At 41.9% G+C, this 6,229-nt stretch overlaps 1 pseudogene; it reads left to right on the top strand.

Annotated features, from left to right (window-relative positions):
• The first annotated feature begins 4,082 nt into the window (after positions 1–4,082).
• Positions 4,083–5,209, top strand: LOC127188504 (protein tyrosine phosphatase type IVA 2-like; annotated as a pseudogene).
• Positions 5,210–6,229: the final 1,020 nt, after the last annotated feature.

Genomic DNA, 6,229 nt, shown 5'->3' with positions numbered 1-6,229 from the left:
TTTTTTATCAAAAGAGGCATATGATTATCTTTGTGGTTTTTATTTAACTGACTATCATATCAATAAAAGACACTGACATGTGCTGGATTTTTAATATACATGTACACTGGAACTGGGCAGAAACTAACCCCCTAAGCTATCTTGTTATCTTTCCAAGAACCATATACCCTGCATGCCACTTGCTTTAGTTATTCCAATCTGGTCTACTTCCCATGCATAATTCCCATAAACACTTGCACATGTATTCTATCTGGGGATGCTTATCTCTAACCGTCAATCTTCAGAGCAAGCTAATCCTGGCCAAATGCTTCTAGGTAATGTTTAACCCATGGTGACTCTGCTTTCTTCTTCCAACTCTACTGTATCTCTCTCCTCTTTCTCTCCTGTGATCCTTCTGTTCTCCAAGCCTGCAAACTTTCACTCTACCTACCTCTCTTCAGCAGGTATTTTGTATTGGCTAATCGGGGATAATTTGGAGGCAAGTTTTCATAGCATCTCTTGGTACACATGAACATTTTTTGTAGAACAGTAAAGATCTCAAGGAACAAGCAATTAACAATAGCTCCAGACAGTACTGCAACATATAATACCAATATACCTAAAATTATTTCATGAAACAGACATAGAAGGGACACTGCCAAATTCATGTTATCAAGATATAGGCAACCTGATACCTAAAATCATACAAAGATTTGATGAAAAAGAGAATAACAGAACAATTTCTTTCATGAACATTGATACAAATGGAACAAGGGGAGCACTCCTCTGCTGCTGTGAGATGGACGTAAACTTGTACATCCACTTGGGAAATAAAATTGGAAGTTTCTAAGAAAATTGGAACTCTACCTCCAGAGCCAGCTATTTCACTCCTAGGTATATTCCCAAGGACACTCTATCTTATCAGAAGGACACTTGCTCACGTAGGTTTGTAATAACTTTGTTCATAATAGCTAAAAATGGAAAACAACATAAATGCTCCTTGAGTGAAAAATGGACAAAGTATTGTACATTGACACAATATACGCAATATCATTCTTCTGTTAAAAAACAATGTAATCATGAAATATGTAGGAAAATTGATGGAAATGGAAAAAATCATCCTGACTGCAGATCCAGACCCTGATCCAGAAATACAAACATGGTATGTACTCACTTATCAGTAGATATTAGCTAATGCAGACAGTGACTACTTTGGGACTTCCATCCTGCTGAGTAAGAGTATGAATATTTTTGATTCCTTAAAGTCAATCCTTGGAACCTACAAAAGTCCACGAGTGTAGGCTGATATTTGTGATACCAGCTTCCTACATTGTGAGGAAAGAGGTAGGGGGACAGACCAGAGAACTACCTGAAAGCCCACAGACCAGCAAGCTGAGTGTGGCAATATAGATTCTGCCTTTACAAAGTGGAAGTAGAAAAAAGACCTGACACAAAACAACTGTTTTCTCTAACATGGAAAAATTTGCTCTGACATGTGCGTGCACGCATGTGCACACACACACACACACACACACACACACACACACACACACACACACACACACACACACACACACACACACACACACCAGAGAGAGAGACAGAGAGGCAAAAACAGAGAGACAGAGAGAGAAGGATTATCTTTATAGGAATAAGTTAGCATACATCTGTGTTTTTTAGCACTTTCATTTCATATCTACCTGTAAGTGATTTCATACAGAGTTTGTCTTTCTGCCTGGCTTTAATCCCCTATACAACAATGATTGCCCATAACTCAACTCCTCCTCCAGGAAGACACAGTACTGGAGGGGCTAGTGAGATTCACTTCAGTGATGACCTGACTACAGGATCACGTTGACTGTCCTGGAAGGCCCCCATTATAGGATCAAGAACATAAAACCTCTATCATTGACTGCAAAACAGCTTTCAGCATCAACTAGAAGCTGACAGTACCAAACAGAAAAGGAGTTCAAGTGCTAGACGTATTGGGATAAACAATGGAGTAAGAAACAGATGATGCGTAAAGGCAGGGCCACCACCACAGGAAAAACCTGGAAGCTGATACAGGACAAAGACAAATTGTGGACCAAATCCTGAGTCATCCAAGAGCACAGAGGAGCTCAACCAACAGGCCATAGGCTTTGTTTGTTACCACAATTCTCTTGTTGCCAGCAGCCAAGAAGTCACCCGAGGGTAATAAACGTTCATAACACTTTGTTGGGCAGGAAGAGTGCTCCAGTCTTCAGTATTTGAGTCAGTCTCATGACACAGATGTCCTATTCCTCAGTCACTGAGTCATACTCCGTTTGTCTTCCTCTTCTTTTCCCTTTTCATTAGCTCCTCTCTGTTTTTCTTCCCTCACTTACTGTTTTCCTCCCTCACACCTTCCTTTCATTCTTTTCTTCCATCTCTATATCTCCCTTTCTCTCTTCATCTCATCACCTTTACTTTTCATTCCTTTCACTCTTCTCTCCTCACACAGATATATGTCCCCAACTGTAGATCAATTTCCAGCTCTAAAGACAAATAAATATAGAAAAAGCAAGACAGTTGTAGAGCATCTCTGAGTATCCAGGCCCACCAAGAACTCTTTTTACATCTGCTTTCCTGTTTTGTTGAAAGCTTTCAGCAAATGCTTAAGGAACATTCCACTGGAAAACGAAGAAGAAAATCAACTCAAGAGTGAATAAAGCCATTTGTAAGTGCTCACTTCTAGCTTTCCCTTCCTGAAGGGCTCTGTGTAACTCAGATTCAAGGCCAAGCCTCAGAACCATGTTTTGTTTTAAGATGAATTTATTTTATTTGTAAATTCCTGTACTATGCATGAGTTTATGTGTATCATGTATGTGCAGGTACTTGAGAAGGTAAGGGGGGGTGGTCTTTGAATTCTCCAAGATAGAAATTTACAGGGTTTTTTAATCAGCATTTTCAAACAGGAAGTCAAATTCTTATCCTCCACACAGTAATAAAGGCTACTTATTGCTGAGTAATTTCATCAGCACCAAGGGAACATTGTTCTGTGTATACAAACAATATATCACCTGAAAATGTCAACATTGCTGAAACTGATATTAAAGACACTGAGGTTACACAGTTTCACTAATTGCTACTCACGGTTGTGATAAAACGGTAGGTGCTTCAACATATTTTTCCTACTTTTTTCTCTCTTATAAAAATATCTGCATATTAGCCCAAGGGGCATGTCCCATGAAAATCTTCACTTACCAGGAAACTGGGACAGAGGGGAGGACATCCTATTGAGACTCTACATGAAAGAAGCATGGGAAAATAGCAAAGTAGAAGGATCCAGAGGGTCCTAGAAACCTACAAGGAGAACATTATGATAGGCGGATTTCGGCCCAGGGGTCCCACTCAAACTATGGCTCTAGCCAAGGACAATACAGGCCGTAAACTTCAAACCCCTACCCAGATCTAGCCAATGGACAGGACATTCTCCACAGTTGAGTGGAGAGTGGGGTCTGACTTTCACATGTACTCTGGTGCCTCATATTTGACCACGTCCCCTGGATGGGGAGGCCTGGTGGCACTCAGAGGCTACCAAGAAGAGACTTGATGCCCTATAAGCATATACAGGGGAACGAGGTCCCCCTCAGTCACAGTCATAGGGGAGGGGAGTAAGTGGAAAATGGGAGGGAGGGAGGAATGGGAGGATACAAGGGAGGGATAACCATTGTGATGTAATAAGAATAAATTAATAAAGTTAAAAAAATTGGAGCGCCAGCAGGCAGCGGCGGCAGCGGGGGTGGGGGTGGGGGTGAGGGGAATGCAGCGGCAGTAGAGGCAGCAGCAGCAAGATGGACACTGGACAAGCGCCGTGCCGCCGCTGCCACCGCCACCTCTGAAGTGACTGAGGAGAGAGGCGCCTTGTCGCTCTCGCCTCCACCGACCTTCAATGCCCAGTCCTCAGCTCACCAGCAGTTTTCGTTGGAATATACGTTGCACATTTATGGTGAGTCTGAGTGTGAGGGCAGACTTCTGCCAGGCTCAGCACAGCGTTTTCTCTGACAAGTGAGCTTGTGGGTTATATGTGCCATAATTAACATTGCCTTGAAGACTCTGGACATCGAAACTGCAAGCATATTTCTTTTAATGACTCCAGTAAAATTAAGCATCAAGTAAACAAAAGTGGAAAATAACCTACACTTTTAACTTGTGTCACTAGAGCCTAAATGTAGTTTAAAGGCTGCTTAATAAGTTCGTGTGTAGTTGGAAGTTTTTGGAAGCTGAAGGTATCCATCTGCAGACCTTGAGGCCCAAGTTGAATCTGGATTCACGTGGATTCTTAATACTCTTCCTGTGTTGAAGAGAGAAGCTTCATAAGGAACAAACAAGTTGGATAGAAAAAATAGTGATCAATAATAGGCATTTTAGTGGTCTTTTTAAATGTTTTCTGCTGCGAACCATTTCAAGATTTATTGATTTCCCTCTCCCCCCATTTCCCCACCACATTCACACACGCACTTTCACACTTTTTAATTGCCATAATGAACCGTCCAGCCCCTGTGGAGATCTCGTATGGAACATGCATTTTCTGATAACTCACAACCCCACCAATGCTACTCTCAACAAGTTCACAGAGGAACTTGAGAAGCACGGAGTGACAGCTTCGGATTGAGTTTGTGATGCTACATATGATAAAACTCCTGTTGAAAAAGAAGGAACCCACGTTCTAGATTGGCCATTCGATGACGGAGCCCCGCCCCCTAATCAGATAGTAGATGATTGGCTAAATCTGTTAAAAACCAAATTCTGGGAAGAGCCAGGTTGCTGTGTTGCAGTGCGTTGTGTTGCAGGATTGTTAAGGGGCTCATGTGCTGGTTGCACTTGCACTGACGCTGTTCAGTTTATAAGACAAAGATGAAGGGGAGCATTCAGTTCCAAACAGCTGCTTTACTTGGAGAAATACCGACCTAAGATGCGATTATGCTTCAGAGATACCAATGGGCACTGCTGTGTTCAGTAGAAGTACAGGAAGGCTGACTGGATCGTGGCATTAGAGGGAACCCTTTGATACCTGGAAATGTGAATCTGGAATCTTACCTGTGTCATCAAAGTTGTGATGGATTCAGTACTCCTCAACACCTAATGATTGAGCAGAAAGCAAACGATAAAGAAATCTCTCTATAACACGAATAAAATGTTTAAGAGAAGAAAAAAGAAAGGGAAAGGGATTAATTTAGTGGAAGATGATTTTGCTCCTAGTTTTGGAGTTTTGATTTCTGCCAGGATTGAATTATATTAAAATCTCCTGTGTTTTTTAAAAGCTTTTTTCAAAATAGATGTCGGAGGAAAACCTGGAGAATATTAACCAGTGCGGAGCCAGTTGATGGGGAGCACACACTTCCATTATGCTTGGCACACAGATCTCCTTTTGGTGGGATTTGGGGGAAATAGGTTTCCCCATCTTCGATTTCTTCCTGCCTCCCTCCCTTCCGATACACGTAGACGGACTAGAGAGAAGCCCTTTTGCTGTAGTTGTGCGTGTGTCTGGGAGCCTTAAGCCCACATGGGGACCTTTAGGAAATAAAAAAAAAAAACAAAAAAAAACAAACCAACCAAACAAACAAACAAACAAAAAACCAAAAAGCAAAAAAGAGAAAACAAAGAAAAGGCAGCGGCACATATATTATATAATCCAGGTGGTTTTCAGTCTATTGATGATGGGTGTTCGTGTTAGTTTCTTCTTCACAGTCCTGATCTAAGATTGTGGTGTGGAAGGTAGCCAGGAGCTGTTGGGTAAATGGTGGGGAAGTGACATCCTAAAGGGGAGTCTGTCTCCTGTAATTTAGCTGAGAGAATTCTTTTTTCTCCAACAGTGAAACAAGTGGGCTTCCCAGAAACTATTGAAGAGAGGTGTCTACGAGACTTAGCATGTTTCCACAGCTGTAGAATTGTGGGCTGTGGGTTTGCTCTCTAACGACGTCATGGAAAAATCGGTGTCTTAAAATTTTAGGACTGATTTCAGGGGAGCAACAGAACATTCAGTGTTTTGGTCTTGAGAAATGCCTGTGGTGGTTCCCAAATTACCCTTTGTATGTACAGTTCAGTGTAACCACCTATCACTTTGTTATTACTAGATTCTCCTGAGATTAAAAAAGAAAGGGGAAAAAAAAGTAATCAAGGTCAGAACCAGTGGTGTGTAGCAAGTGTGTCCCTGGGCTGTAACAGGGTGGAAGAGTAATGGCAGGCAGCCCAGCAAAGGGGGCTGTATGCTCATGGCATAATGTGG

The sequence above is a fragment of the Acomys russatus genome, chromosome 4 (genome assembly GCF_903995435.1).
Source record: "Acomys russatus chromosome 4, mAcoRus1.1, whole genome shotgun sequence".
Lineage (NCBI taxonomy): Eukaryota > Metazoa > Chordata > Mammalia > Rodentia > Muridae > Acomys > Acomys russatus.
This window is presented reverse-complemented; position numbering and strand designations above follow the sequence as displayed.